Source organism: Taudactylus pleione, unplaced genomic scaffold (genome assembly GCF_031769625.1).
Source record: "Taudactylus pleione unplaced genomic scaffold, aTauple2 ptg000146l, whole genome shotgun sequence".
In the NCBI taxonomy this organism is placed as follows: domain Eukaryota; kingdom Metazoa; phylum Chordata; class Amphibia; order Anura; family Myobatrachidae; genus Taudactylus; species Taudactylus pleione.
Window position 1 is genome coordinate 3,389,880 of NW_028284548.1, and position 15,484 is coordinate 3,405,363.

The following is a 15,484-nucleotide window of genomic DNA, read 5'->3' on the forward strand; positions in this document are numbered from 1 at the left end:
TATATATTTTCTACAACTTCTCTGCAACTAACAGTTATATAAACAGTATATGAACATTAGTTATCTACCCACTGGCAGAACCGGCACCACGGCAGTTCCAGTGGGGCAGCCACATGGGGGGCGCAGTGGGGCCGCTGCCATGGCCTGATCAAGATTGATGGGCCTGTCAACAAACTAAGAGCTGGTAGCCAGCAGCACTGCAAGTGCTAACTTTGGGCCTGGGCAGCGGTGAACTCTTCCTGGTGCTCAGATGTGGCCCGGGCTGCAACCTAAGGCGATGTGACTCCATGACATCATTGGTTCCACAGACACATGCCATCACGCCTGTACAGTGCTCTGCAGTAACTTAGTCATTGAGGCTGCAGCCACTGCTGTGTGCAGGTAGGTGACCTCCAGCAATGCGTGCAGCAACAAACATGCTGTGTGAATTGAGGTGGTCACCATTCTCATGCATTCCACAAATGTCCTGCTTTCAATAAGCGCTACAATACTTGTAACAAAAAAATAATTTTGCAAGCCTAAAGCTGATGACAGACAACCTTACACTGCATGTTCCAGCAACCCACCACACCGCATTCACACTTTAGATGCTCTACCAGAAAACACCCTAGACACCTGTCTCCACTGGGAGAGTATTGACCTCAGAGCCAAAATGGGTGAAGTATTAACCACCATAATAGATAAGGAGACAAATAATTAGGGGTGTGCACCGGCCACTTTTCGGGTTTTGTGTTTTGGTTTTGGATCTGGATCTTTCTTTGTGTTTTGGATCTGGATTGGTTTTGCGAAAACCACCCTTACGTGGGTTTTGTGTTTTGGATCTGTATTTTTTTTTTAAAAAGCATAAAAACAGCTAAAATCACAGAATTTGTGGGCTTTCTACTCCTGTGCTATTATTAACCTCAATAACCTTAATTTCCACTCATATCCAGTCTATTCTGAACACCTCACAATAGTGTTTTTATGTCCAAAAGGTTGCACCGAGGTAGCTGGATGACTATGGTAAGCGACACGAGTGGGCGGCACAAACACGTGGCCCATCTAGGAGTGACACTGCAGTGGCAGACAGGATGGCAGTTTGAAAAACTAGGCCCCAAACAGTACATAATGCAAAGAAAAAAAAGAGGTGCAAGATGGAATTGTCCTTGGGCCCTCCCACCCACCCTTATGTTGTATAAACAGGACATGCACACTTTAACAAACCAATCATTTCAGCGCCAGGGTTTGCCACACGACTGTGGCTGAAATTATTGGTTCGTTTGGGCCCCCACAAAATAAGCTGGCAATTAATATGTCCCTGCACAAACTGGCTCTACGGAGGCAAGATGTCATCCTCATCCTCCTCATCCACCGATTCCTCACCCTCTTCAGTGTTGTGTACATCCTCATCCTCACAGAGTATTAATTCGTCCCCGCTGGAATCCACCACCACAGGTCCCTCTGTATGTTCTGGAGGCTGGTCTCCCTGGAAGAGTTGATAATTCATTTTTATGAACATCATCTCCACATTTTGTGGAAGCAACCTCCTACTTCTTTTGCTGACAAGGTTTCCGGCTGCACTAAACACTCTTTCGGAGTACACACTGGAGGGGAGGCAACTCAAGTAAAATAGAGCCAGTTTGTACAGGGGCCTCCAAATTGCCTCTTTTTCCTGCCAGTACAGGTACGGACTGTCTGACATACCTACTTGGATGCTGTCATTGATGTAATCCTCCACCATTCTGTCAATGGTGACAGTATCATATGCAGTTACAGTAGACTTGTCAGAAATTGTTGGCACATCCTTCAGTCCGGACCAGATGTCCAAACTGGCCCTTGACTTATGACACAGGCACACGCTTGGAGCTGCTGCTGTGTTGATGCACGTGTGGCTACTGCGCATACATTTCGCACACAAACAGAATAAAAATAAATGTTTATTTTTTGTGGAGTGCACTTTGGGGCTTACACCACCCTTTAACAGACCTATGGGACACAGGCGCACGCTTGGTGCTGCTCCTTTGTTGATGCACGTACAGTGCACACAATTCACAAACACAGGAGAAAATGTTTTTTTTTTGTTGGAGTGCACTTTGGGGGTTACACCACCCTTTAACAGACAGACGCACGCTTGTTGCTGCTGCTTGGAGGATGCAGGTGCGGGTACTGCGCATACATTTCACACACAAACACAGAAAAAAAGATTATTATTTTGGTTGGAGCGCACTTTGGGGGTTACACCACCCTTTAACAGACAGACGCACGCTTGTCGCTGCTGCTTTGAGGATGCAGGTTCAGCTACTCCGCATACATTTCACACACAAACACAGTAAAAAAGATTATTTTATTTTGGTTGGAGCACACTTTGGGGGTTACACCACCCTTTAACAGATAGACGCACGCTTGTCGCTGCTGCTTTGAGGATGCAGGTGCGGCTACTGCGCATACATTTCACACACAAACACAGAAATAAAAAAGATTATTTTATTTTGGTTGGAGCGCACTTTATTGGTTACACCACCCTTTAACAGACAGACGCACGCTTGTCGCTGCTCCTTGGAGGATGCAGGTGCGGCTACTGCGCATACATTTCACACACAAACACAGAAAAAAAGATTATTTTATTTTGGTTGGAGCGCACTTTGGGGGTTACACCACCCTTTAACAGACAGACGCACGATTGTCGCTGCTGCTTTGAGGATGCAGGTGCGGCTACAGCCCGCACAATTCACAAAGACAGAAAAAATAGAAGAATTTTTTATTTTTTGTGGAGCGCTCTTTGGGGGTTACACCACCCTTTAACAGACAGACGCACGCTTGTTGCTGCTCCTTGGAGGATGCAGGTGCGGCTACTGCGCATACATTTCACACACAAACACAGAAAAAAAGAAGATTATTTTATTTTGTTTGGAGCGCACTCTGGGGGTTACACCACCCTTTAACAGACAGATGCATGCTTGTCGCTGCTGCTTTGAGGATGCAGGTGCGGCAACTGCGCATACATTTCACACACAAACACAGAAAAAAAAAGAAGATTATTTTATTTTGGTTGGAGCGCACTTAGGGGGTTACACCACCCTTTAACAGACAGATGCACGCTTGTCGCTGCTGCTTTGAGGATGCAGGTGTGGCTATAGCCCACACAATTCACAAAGACAGAAAAAAATGAAGAATTTTTTATTTTTTTGGAGTGCACTTTGGGGGTTACAGCACCCTTTAATGGACAAGCCAGCCAGCCCTTCACTTATGACACAGGTGCATGCTTGCGCTGCTCCTTTGTTGATGCACATGCAGCCACAGTGCACACAAACACAGAAAATAATTCCTCCACCATTCTGTAAGTGGTGACAGTATCATCTGCAGTTACAGTAGACATGTCAGTAATTGTTGGCACGTCCTTCAGTCTGGACCAGATGTCCAAACCGGCCCTTGACTTATAACACAGGCGCACGCTTGGCGCTGCTGATGTGTTGATGCACGTGCGGCTACTGCGCATACATTTCGCACACAAGCACAGAATAAAAAGAATTGTTTATTTTTTGTGGAGTGCACTTTGGGGGTTACACCACCCTTTAACAGACTTATGGGACACAGGCGCACGTTTGGCGCTACTTTGTTGATGCACATGCGGCCACAGTGCACACAGTTCACAAACACAGAAAATCATTTTTTATTTTGTGTGGAGTGCACTTTTGGGGGTTACAGCACCCTTTAACGGACAAGCCAGCCGGCCCTTTACTTATGGGACACAGGCGCACGCTTGGCGCTGCTCATTTATTGATGCACGTGCAGCCATAGTAAACACAATTCACAAACACAGAAAATAATTTTTTATTTTGTTTGGAGTGCACTTTGGGGGTTACAGCACCATTTAATGGACAAGCCAGCCGGCCCTTCACTTATGACACAGGCGCATGCTTGACGCTACTTTGTTGATGCACGTGCGGCTACTGCGCACACAATTCACAAACACAGAAAATAATTTTTTATTTGGTTTGGAGTGCAATTTGGTGGGTTACACCACCCTTTAACAGATGAGCCAGCCGGCCCTTTTCTTATGACACAGGCGCATGCTTGGCGCTACTTTGTTGATGCACGTGCGCCCACAGTGCACACAATTCACAAACACAGAAAATATTTTTTTATTTTGTTTGGAGTGCACTTTGGCGGTTACAGCACCCTTTAACAGTCAAGCCAGCCAGCCCTTTACTTATGACACAGGAGCACGCTTGGCGTTACTTTGTTGATGCTCGTGCGGCTACTGTGCACACAATTCACAAACACAGAAAAATAAATTATTATTGTTTGGAGTGCACTTTGGGGGAGAACCCCTGATGCACAGATCACCCCCTGGACAGCACTACAGCACCCCTCTAGGACTACAGCCTTTATGGGACACTGCACAAAACAGTCCAGCCAGCCCCTATAGACTTTTGAGTGGACACAGCCCCTATGGACAACTAACTGCACAACACAGCATAGCCAGCCCCTATGACAGCAGCACAACACAGCCCAGCCAGCCCCTATGGACAACAGCAGCACAACACAGCCCAGTCAGCCCCTATGGACTGAGTGGTCACAGTCCCTATGGACAACAGCAGCACAACACAGCCCAGCCAACCCTACCTCCCACCCTCCCTCTTCACTGTCCACAGCCGGAGTGAGAAATGGCGCCAACGCGGGGACCTTTTATAGAATCCAAAACCCGCGAGATCAGGAAGGCGGGATGATGACGTTTTGCCTCGATTTCAGATCCAAGTCAGACGGGAAAAGTCGAGCCTGACTCGGATACGACTCGGATCAGGGGGGCTCGGGGGGGTTTGGATTTCTGAAATCCGAACCCGCTCATCCCTAATTACTATTAACTGTTTTTCTCGTGTGCTCATTTTTGTACTGTGTAAGGCGCTGCGGAAACTTTGTGGCACCATATAAATAAAGAATAATAATAATAATAATAGAAAAGGGGGGTTATTGACTGTGGGCGACCAACCTGCTATTGATACATGGTGATAATGTATAAAAGTGCTACATGCAAATGTGCTTAATAATCAGCTATACAATTGTATATTAAAACATAGAATAATAAAGTGCTTAGTGCAATGACAAAAATAAATTTAGCAGCATAGACCAATGAAGTGACAAAAGATTGCTAATACCATTTAAAATACCAATTTAATAAAGTTTAAAAGAGATAAAAATAAACACTATGGTTCCTAAAAGAGGAATTACCACCAAATAGCAATAATACAAATATATAAGCAATAAAAAATGGTTCGTTTTTCAGAAGTGAATAGGAGAATTTAGCTTATCTGAATATCAATGCAAGAGAGTCTGGATGTAAATCTCATGGGCAAGTGATAATATACCAACGCGTTTCATCCATTGACTTCTTCCTGGGGATGAAGGTTAGGGAATGGTGGTCACCTATTTATACCCCTTTTCCACCTTCCATTAGGGACTGAGAACTTCCGGGTCACAGTTCAATTGTGCATCCGGATCACATGACAAAAATTCAAATATGGCGCATATCTTTATAGCAGGCGCCTAGAATCTAAACGTTCACCATAGGCAATGTCCATAAAAACTTTTGGCAATGTCCATAAAAACTTTTAGTTAGTTTAGACCATCAGGTCTAGAATAATCGCATGCCTCCGTCCTTACATGTGTATACTTCCGCCAGGCCTATTACATCATGTCCAGTCACGTGTCCTGCTCCGGGACAGGCTAACATAATCGTCCTGCCTTTCGCCGTTCCTCCGTCACGTCCGGTCATGTGCCTCGCTCCGGAACACCATAGCACCGCCGTACTCCCGCTTGCATGCTTCCGTCATGCGTTGCGTGACTTGGTCACGTGCAGCTCTCCATACTTCCTCTGGCTACCCATCTGTGTTATGCAGTCCATGTCATGCACTTCCGCCAGCACTTATGGAAAGTGTGGTTAACTTCCGCCCTTAGTTGCCGTCATTATTGTCCATTGGTTTTGATACCTTTTAATAATAATGGGCCATATCTAGAAATAGATAAAATCAATCATAAATTATATGGATCTGGACCTTTGAGCATAAAGCTGTCCACCAATAAGTAATATCACTAATCATTGGTACAAATCATCATATGGTGTAATTAGATACTTTGTGTATGAGCCATAAAAAGATCAATTATGTATGCAAGTATGAAAGGAATATTGTTGAAAGAAATAAATAGTTGATGTCGCTGAGTATAGCTAATAGATGCCGTTCCTAAAATATATATATAAACAATAAATAAATAATAAATAATAATGGGTATAGTACAGTTCCAACTGGGAAAGTTATTAGTTCTGTCCCTTCTTCTTTTAGTTGGGAAGAGATAAGGGACTACTGATAAATAGGTTAAAAGTACATGTAATCCTATTCATTAATCTTAAAATTAAAAGCAGAAACTGAATTCCCATGGGGTTTAGATTCCAAGTTGTACTGAATTATTAAAAAATTTTCCTTTCCAAGAGTAGAGGTTTCTGAATGATTATTGCTTATAGTCCTTTTTCTTTTCTCATCTTTTCCATTTCCACATGAGACTTAATTCGGATCTTCAGGTGAAGCCCACATGGGCTGGTGTAAGAAAAGCCTGGACTCTGATTAACTACAACACCCGGTATTCTCAGGAGGTCCCCCATCCCAGTACTAACCAGGCCCAGTTGTGTATAGCTTCCAAGATCAGAGGAGATTGGGCACACGCACACTGGTATGGTAGCAGATATTCCCAAGGCTTTTCACCATCTAGTCACCACTTAGATTTGATAGTAGTCATTGGAGGAAAAGGCAAATCTACCACACCTGGTATTCTTTGGGGGTCTCCCTCCCAAGTACTATCTGGGCACAATTCAAATTACCCCACTTAGGCACCCATTTAAAAAACGGGAAATGATGTTATAGTAGTAGAAAAAAACGATTCTATTCATCTCTTGTCTCCTTCTAGAGGAATGGTGCGATCTCATAATAGTCATTGAATCCTTCGGGGACCATTGTATTAAGAGTAAAAATCCAGTACATTTCATGTTTGGACAGGAGGTTTCCTAAATCACCCCCTCTTTCACTCAACATAATGTATTCAATAGCTTTAAAATTAAGGTCTTTCGGATTGGAATTGTGTTTCTCAGAGAAGTGTTTAGACACCGCATGGCCTTCCACTTTGTTCTTAATGTTCCTGATATGCTCTTGAACACGTGTTTTTAATGCTCTTTTAGTTTTTCCAAAATACTTTATTCCGCAAGTACACTCCAACAAGTAAATAACTGATGTGGAATTGCAATTCATAAAGCTTTTTATGGGGAATTCTTTAGAGCCTGCTGAATTCGTAAAAGATTTACGTGTGGGATGTAAGTATTTGCATATGTTGCACCATCCGCACTTAAAGCTACCCTTGCAGCTTAGGATGCCACTCCCCATTTGCTTAATTTTTTTTTGCAAATAGCTAGGTGCTAGAATATCTTTTAAGTTTCTTGTCTTCCTAAAAACAATCTGTGGTTTGGGTGAAAGTATCTCCTTCAAAACATGATCCATAAGGAGAATATTCCAATATTTGCTTAGGGATTTTTAAATTTTATTTTCATGGCCATTAAACATAGTGTTAAATGAAACCTAATCTGTCTTGGAATTCTTGTCTTTGTACTTCAACAATTTGTTTCTATCCAGAGCTTTGGTTTTGTTCAGGGCTTTCTCCAGGATCTCTTCCGGATATTCTTTATCCCTGAATCTGTCCGCATATTGTTCCAGTTGTTCATTGCATATTCTTTGGTCACTACAATTACATTTAATTCTATAAAATTGAGAATATGGGATGTTCTCTTTCCATCTACTTAGATGACAACTTTTAAAGTGCAAATAACTATTGGCATCGACATATTTAATAAAATTCTTTGTGGAGATTTCACCTTCATCTCCCGTTAAAACCAAGTCTAAAAATTCAACAGATTTATTGTTAAAATTAGAGGTGAACTTTAAATTCATGTTATTATTTGAAACCAGAGATAAAAACTGATTAAAAACTTCTTCTTGCCCTTGCCAAATAATTAAAATGTCATCTATGTACCTTTTATAACAGATGATGTTTGCTTTATAGGGATTATTATTATAAATAATTATTTTTTTCCCAGCATCCCATAAACAGATTAGCGAAATTGGGAGCGAAAGTGTTTCCCATCGCTGTACCACAGATTTGTTTATAAAATTGGTCTAGAAATTTAAAATAATTGTGATTCAATATAAAAGACATAAGATCACATAAAAACTCCTTGTGCAAATGGTCCACACTTTCATCCATCTCTAAGAATTCTCTTGTAGCATTAATTCCTATTGTATGTTCAATACAGGTATATAAGGATTGTACATCAATTGTAACCCAATTATATTCTTCTCTCCATTGGATCTCTTTTAAGGACTGTAGCACATTGGTAGTGTCTTTCAAATATGAATCCAGCTAATTCACATACTTCTGTAGAAAGATATCAACATATTTTGAGAGGTGTGTGTGAGTGACTCTATCCCGGCTATGATAGGTCTATCCGGTGGTTTCTCCAATGATTTATGTATTTTGGGTAGGAAATTATATATGGGGGTAATGGGGTTATTTTAATTAAGAACTGGAACTCTTCCTTAGTAATGATTTTGTTATGTAGCCCATATACCAGGAGTACTCTTAATTCATCTGTATATTCCTCTACGGGGTCACTCAATTTTCTCATATGAATCTGTATCATTGAGGAGTTTGTGGCTTCCTCGATGTAATATGATTGGTCCATGATGACTAACCCCCCCCCCTTTATCAGCAGGTTTTATTACGATGTTTTGGTTATTTTTCAATTCCTTTAAAGCTTTTTTCTCTTGGCAATTCAGATTTTGGTTCTTGATTTTCTCTATCTCTTTCTCGCATAAGTCCTTTTTCACCATCTCATGAAAAACATTGATATGGCTCCCCTTGGATTCGATGGGGCAGCATGTAGATTTCCCCTTAAGCCCAGATTTCGATGCATTCTCATTCCAATTTCTAATCGGTGCATCCTCTTTTCTTAGAAAATGTCTCTTAAGAGTTAAATTCCGAACAAATTTATTGAGGTCTATAAAGACATCAAACTTCTTCATAGTAGTAGTGGGTGCAAAAGTCAATCCTTTACTGAGTAAAGATATTTCAGGTTTTTAGGTTCCTTCCTCCTGTTGCCCCACTTTCCTCTTCATCTCTGTACCTTCTTTTTAATGGTGATGCTGGATGGGTTGTTTCTCTTAATGTGTTTTTTCTGTTGCTGAATACATTGTCCTGTCCCGGTGATAAAAAAAAGTTCACCATCACTGTTAGAATCCGTACGTTGGAGTGCAGAAAATCTGTTTTTCATATGGATAGTTCCCTCCATGGGATGAATCTTCTCCTCCTGTACTTTCCTATAGCTGCTTCTCCTTCTAGGGGGTACTGTTCGCCAGCTGGGTCTTTCCCAAGAGTCTAAACTTTGTCCATTCCTTTCATTCCTTCTAAACTTGCTCCAATTCTTAATTTGGTTCATCTCATAGTCCTTCTTGTCCCTGATGAATTTATTTTCTTTGCCCTTCATCACACCCTCTTCAATTCTTTCAATCTCTTTTAAACTTTATTAAATTGGTATTTTAAATGGTATTAGCAATCTTTTGTCACTTCATTGGTCTCTGCTGCTAAAGTAATTTTCTTCATTGCACTAAGCACTTTATTATTCTATGTTTTAATATACAATTGTATAGCTGATTATTAAGCACATTTGCACATAGCACTTTTATATATTATCACCATGTATCAATAGCAGGTTGGTCGCCCACAGTCAATTACCCCCATTTTCTATTCACAAAGTAGTGTACTCACCAACACTACAGACTATTGACATAGGAGCAGATGCCCATGTAGGTTAACACCTTTGGGATTACTTGCATTGTGTTTCACTACCTTAAATCACACCAGTGATTAATTTATTGGTTTAGGTACTGGCGCCAAGTTCATAAATTATTTGTGCAATTTCCTATTTGGTGGTTTGAATTAAGGCTGACAGTACAACACCAATTGTTTATTATATATTTTTTTTTGTATACACATACACTATACACTTTTTTAATAATATGTTTAGAAACAGAGACCGTTTGAATAAAAGAAGTGATTATTGTCAAAGGGTGTTTAATGAAAATGCAGTTCCCAGTGAGAATATCCCAACTAAAAATATTGACAATATGTTCTGGGATATAGAAAAACTGATTACTAAGGAAATCAAGGCATGGTGGGACATAAAGGGGCTTGAACATTACATTACAGTGAATAGAATCCCTAGAGGACTCAGATTATTGAAGAATCCCAACTTTGGTTTAGATAAACCAGATTTTATGAGAAACTGGGAGGACATTTTACATAGATGTTCTTTAGATTTGATGCGACTTATTATTGAAGAGAAGAAAACCATACTTAACACCCTAGAACAAGAAATAAAAGGTATGGAGACCAAAATGGAAGAAGCGAAGGAAAAAGAGGAATATAAGGAGAATGAGAAAGTTCTCATCAAAAAGATTGAAAGAATTGAAGAGGGTGTGATGAAGGGCAAAGAAAAGAAATTCATCAGGGACAAGAAGGACTATGAGATGAACCAAATTAAGAATTGGAGCAAGTTTAGAAGGAATGAAAGGAATGTACAAAGATTAGAATCTTGGGAAAGACCCAGCTGGTAAACAGTACCCCCTAGAAGGAGAAACAGCTATAGGAAAGTACAGGAGGAGAAGATTCATCCCACGGAGGGAACTATCCATATGAAAAACAGATTTTCTGTACTCCAACGTACGGATTCTAACAGTGATGGAGAACTTTTTTTATCACCGGGACAGGACAATGTATTCAGCAACAGAAAAACCGCATTAAGAGAAACAACCCTTCCAGCATCACCATTAAAAAGAAGGTACAGAGATGAAGAGGAAAGCGGGGCAACAGGAGGAAGGAACCTTAAAAGGAGGACCCTCCAATAGATCCAAGGGATAAAGGTATTTTTAATATCTCGCAACATGTATTACAGAAACCTGAAATATCTTTACTCAGTAAAGGATTGACTTTTGCACCCACTACTACTATGAAGAACTTTGATGTCTTTATAGACCTCAATAAATTTGTTCGGAATTTAACTCTTAAGAGACATTTTCTAAGAAAAGAGGATGCACCGATTAGAAATTGGAATGAGAATGCATCAAAATCTGGGCTTAAGGGGAAATCTACATACTACCCCATCGAATCCAAGGGGAGCCATATCAATGTTTTTCACGAGATGGTGAAAAAGGACTTATGCGAGAAAGAGGTAGAGAAAATCAAGAAACAAAATCTGAATTGCCAAGAGAAAAAAGCTTTAAAGGAATTGAAAAATAACCAAAACATCGTAAAAAAACCTGCTGATAAGGGGGGGGGGGGGTTAGTCATCATGGACCAATCATATTACATTGAGGAAGCCACTAGACTTCTCAATGATACAGATTCATACTAAAAACTAGAGAGTGACCCCGTAGAGGACTATACGGATGAATTAAGAGTACTCCTGGTATATGGGCTACATAACAAAATCATTACTAAGGAAGAGTTCCAGTTCTTAATGAAAAATAACCCCATTACCCCCATATTTTATTTCCTACCCAAAATACATAAATCGTTGGAGAAACCACCGGGTAGACCTATCATAGCCGGGACAGAGTCACTCACATCACACCTTTCAAAATATGTTGATATCTTTCTACAGAAGTAAGTGAAGGAGCTAGATTCGTATTTGAAAGACACTACCAATGTGCTACAGTCCTTAAAAGAGATCCAATGGAGAGAAGAATATAATTGGGTTACAACTGATGTACAATCCTTATATACCTGTATTGAACATACAAAAGGAATTATTGCTACAAGAGAATTCTTAGAGATGGATGGACATGTGGACCATTTGCACAAGGAGTTTTTATGTGATCTATTTTAAATTTTTAGACCAATTTTATAAACAAATCTGTGGTACTGCTATGGGAACCACTTTCGCTACCAGTTTCGCTAATCTGTTTATGGGATGCTGGGAAAAAAATTATTATTTATAATAATAATCCCTATAAAGCAAACATCTTTTATAAAAGGTACATAGATGACATTTTAATTATTTGGCAAGGGCAAGAAGAAGTTTTTAATCAGTTTTTATCTCTGGTTTCAAATAATAACATGAATTTAAAGTTCACCTCTAATTTTAACAATAAATCTGTTGAATTTTTAGACTTGGTTTTAACAGGAGATGAAGGTAAAATCTCCACAAAGAATTTTATTAAACATGTCGATGCCAATAGTTATTTGCACTTTAAAAGTTGTCATCTAAGTAGATGGAAAGAGAACATACCATATTCTCAATTTTATAGAATTAAACATAATTGTAGTGACCAAAGAATATGCAATGAACAACTGGAACAATATGCGGAAAAATTCAGGGATAAAGAATATCCGGAAGAGATCCTGGAGAAAGCCCTGAACAAAACCAAAGCTCTGGATAGAAACAATTTGTTGAAGTACAATGATAAGAATTCCAAGACAGATTTGGTTCCGTTTATCACTATGTTTAATGGCCATGAAAATAAAATTAAAAAATCCCTAAGCAAAAATTGGAATATTCTCCTTATGGATCCTGTTTTGAAGGAGATACTTCCACCCAAACCACAGATTGTTTTTAGGAAGACAAGAAACTTAAAAGACATTCTAGCACCTAGCTATTTGCAAAAAACCGTTAAGCAAATGGGGAGTGGCATCCTAAGCTGCAAGGGTAGCTTTAAGTGCGGATGGTGCAACATATGCAAATACTTACATCCCACATGTAAATCTTTTATGAATTCAGCAGGCTCTAAAGAATTCCCCATAAAAAGCTTTATGAATTGCAATTCCACATCAGTTATCTACTTGTTGGAGTGTACTTGCGGAATAAAGTATTTTGGAAAAACTAAAAGAGCATTAAAAACACGTGTTCAAGAGCATATCAGGAACATTAAGAACAAAGTGGAAGGCCATGCGGTGTCTAAACACTTCTCTGAGAAACACAATTCCAATCCAGAAGACCTTAATTTTAAAGCTATTGAATACGTTATGTTGAGTGAAAGAGGGGGTGATTTAGGAAACCTCCTGTCCAAACATGAAATGTACTGGATTTTTACTCTTGATACAATGGTCCCTGAAGGATTCAATGACTATTACGAGATCGCACCATTCCTCTAGAAGGAGTCAAGAGATGAATAGAATCGTTTTTTTCTACTACTATAACATTATTTCCCATTTTTTGATGGGTGCCTAAGTGGGGTAATTTGAATTGTGCCTGGATAGTACTTGGGAGGGAGACCCCAAAGAATACCAGGTGTGGTAGATTTGCCTTTTCCTCCAATGACTACTATCAAATCTAAGTGGTGACTAGATGGCAAAAAGCCTTGGGAACATCTACTACCATACCAGTGTGCGTGTGCCCAATCTCGTCTGATCTTGGAAGCTATACACAACTGGGCCTGGTTAGTACTGGGATGGGGGACCTCCTGAGCATACCGGGTGTTGTAGTTAATCAGAGTCCAGGTTTTTCTTACACCAGCCCATGTGGGCTTCACCTGAAGATCCGAATTAAGTCTCATGTGGAAATGGAAAAGATGAGAAAAGAAAAAGGACTATATGCAATAATCATTCAGAAACCTCTACTCTTGGAAAGGAACATTTTTTAATAATTCAGTACAACTTGGAATCTAAACCCCATGGGAAGTCAAACACCATCAGTCTCTGCTTTTAATTTTAAGATTAATGAATAGGATAACATGTACTTTTAACCTATTTATCAGTAGTCCCTTATCTCTTCCCAACTAAAAGAAGAAGGGACAGAACTAATAACTTTCCCAGTTGGAACTGTACTATACCCATTATTATTTATTATTTATTTATTGTTTATATATATATTTTAGGAACGGCATCTATTAGCTATACTCAGTGACATCAACTATTTATTTCTTTCAACAATATTCCTTTCATACTTGCATACATAATTGATCTTTTTATGGCTTATACACAAAGTAACTAATTACACCATATGATGATTTGTACCAATGATTAGTGATATTACTTATTGGTGGACAGCTTTATGCTCAAAGGTCCAGATCCATATAATTTATGATTGATTTTATCTATTTCTAGATATGGCCCATTATTATTAAAAGGTATCAAAACCAATGGACAATAATGACGGCAACTAAGGGCGGAAGTTAACCACACTTTCCATAAGTGCTGGCGGAAGTGCATGACATGGACTGCATAACACAGATGGGTAGCCGGAGGAAGTATGGAGCGCTGCATGTGACCAAGTGTCATAGACGCATGATGGAAGCACGCAAGCAGGAGTACGGCGGTGCTATGGTGTTCCGGAGCGAGGCACATGACCGGACATGACAGAGGAATGGCGAAAGGCAGGACGATTATGTTAGCCTGTCCCGGAGAATGACAAGTGACTGGACATGATGTAATAGGCCTGGCGGAAGTATACACATGTAAGGACGGAGGCATGCGATTATTCTAGACCTGATGGTCTAAACTAACTAAAAGTTTTTATGGACATTGCCAAAAGTTTTTATGGACATTGCCTATGGTGAACGTTTAGATTCTAGGCGCCTTCTATAAAGATATGCGCCATATTTGAATTTTTGACATGTGATCCGGATGCACAATTGAACTGTGACCCGGAAGTTCTCAGTCCCTAATGGAAGGTGGAAAAGGGGTATAAATAGGTGACCACCATTCCCTAACCTTCATCCCCAGGAAGAAGTCAACAGATGAAACGCATTGGGTTATTATAGCTTGCCCATGTGATTTACATCCAGACTCTCTTGCATTGATATTCAGATCAGCTAAATTCTCTTATTCACTTCTGAAAAACGAACCATTTTTTATTGCTTATATATTTCTATTATTGCTATTTGGTGGTAATTCCTCTTTTAGGAACCACAGTGTTTATTTTTATCTCTTTAAAACTTTATTAAATTGGTATTTTAAATGGTATTAGCAATCTTTTGTCACTTCATTGGTCTATGCCGCTAAAGTTATTTTTTTCATTGCACTAAGCACTTTATTATTCTATGTTTTAATATACAATTGTATAGCTGATTATTAAGCACATTTGCACGTAACACTTTTATATATTATCACCATGTATCAATAGCAGGTTGGTCGCCCACAGTCAATAACCCCCCTTTTCTATTTACAAAGTAGTGTACTCACCAACACTACAGACTATTGACATAGGAGCAGACGCCCATGTAGGTTAACGCCTTTGGGATTACTTGCATTGTGTTTCACTACCTTAAATCACACCAGTGATTAATTTATTGGTTTAGGTACTGGTGCCGAGTTCATAAATTATTTGTATAATAATAATAATAATAATAATAATAATAATAATACCTTGGTAGGTATGAGGAACTTTTTTTTATAACAGAGACTAGTGCTCCAT

The 15,484-nt window shown here is 39.7% G+C and overlaps 2 pseudogenes; one reads left to right on the top strand and one right to left on the bottom strand.

Moving 5' to 3' along the window:
• Positions 1 to 6,597: 6,597 nt before the first annotated feature.
• Positions 6,598 to 6,716, bottom strand: LOC148522340 (5S ribosomal RNA; annotated as a pseudogene).
• A 6,722-nt stretch (positions 6,717 to 13,438) lies between these two features.
• Positions 13,439 to 13,557, top strand: LOC148522341 (5S ribosomal RNA; annotated as a pseudogene).
• Positions 13,558 to 15,484: the final 1,927 nt, after the last annotated feature.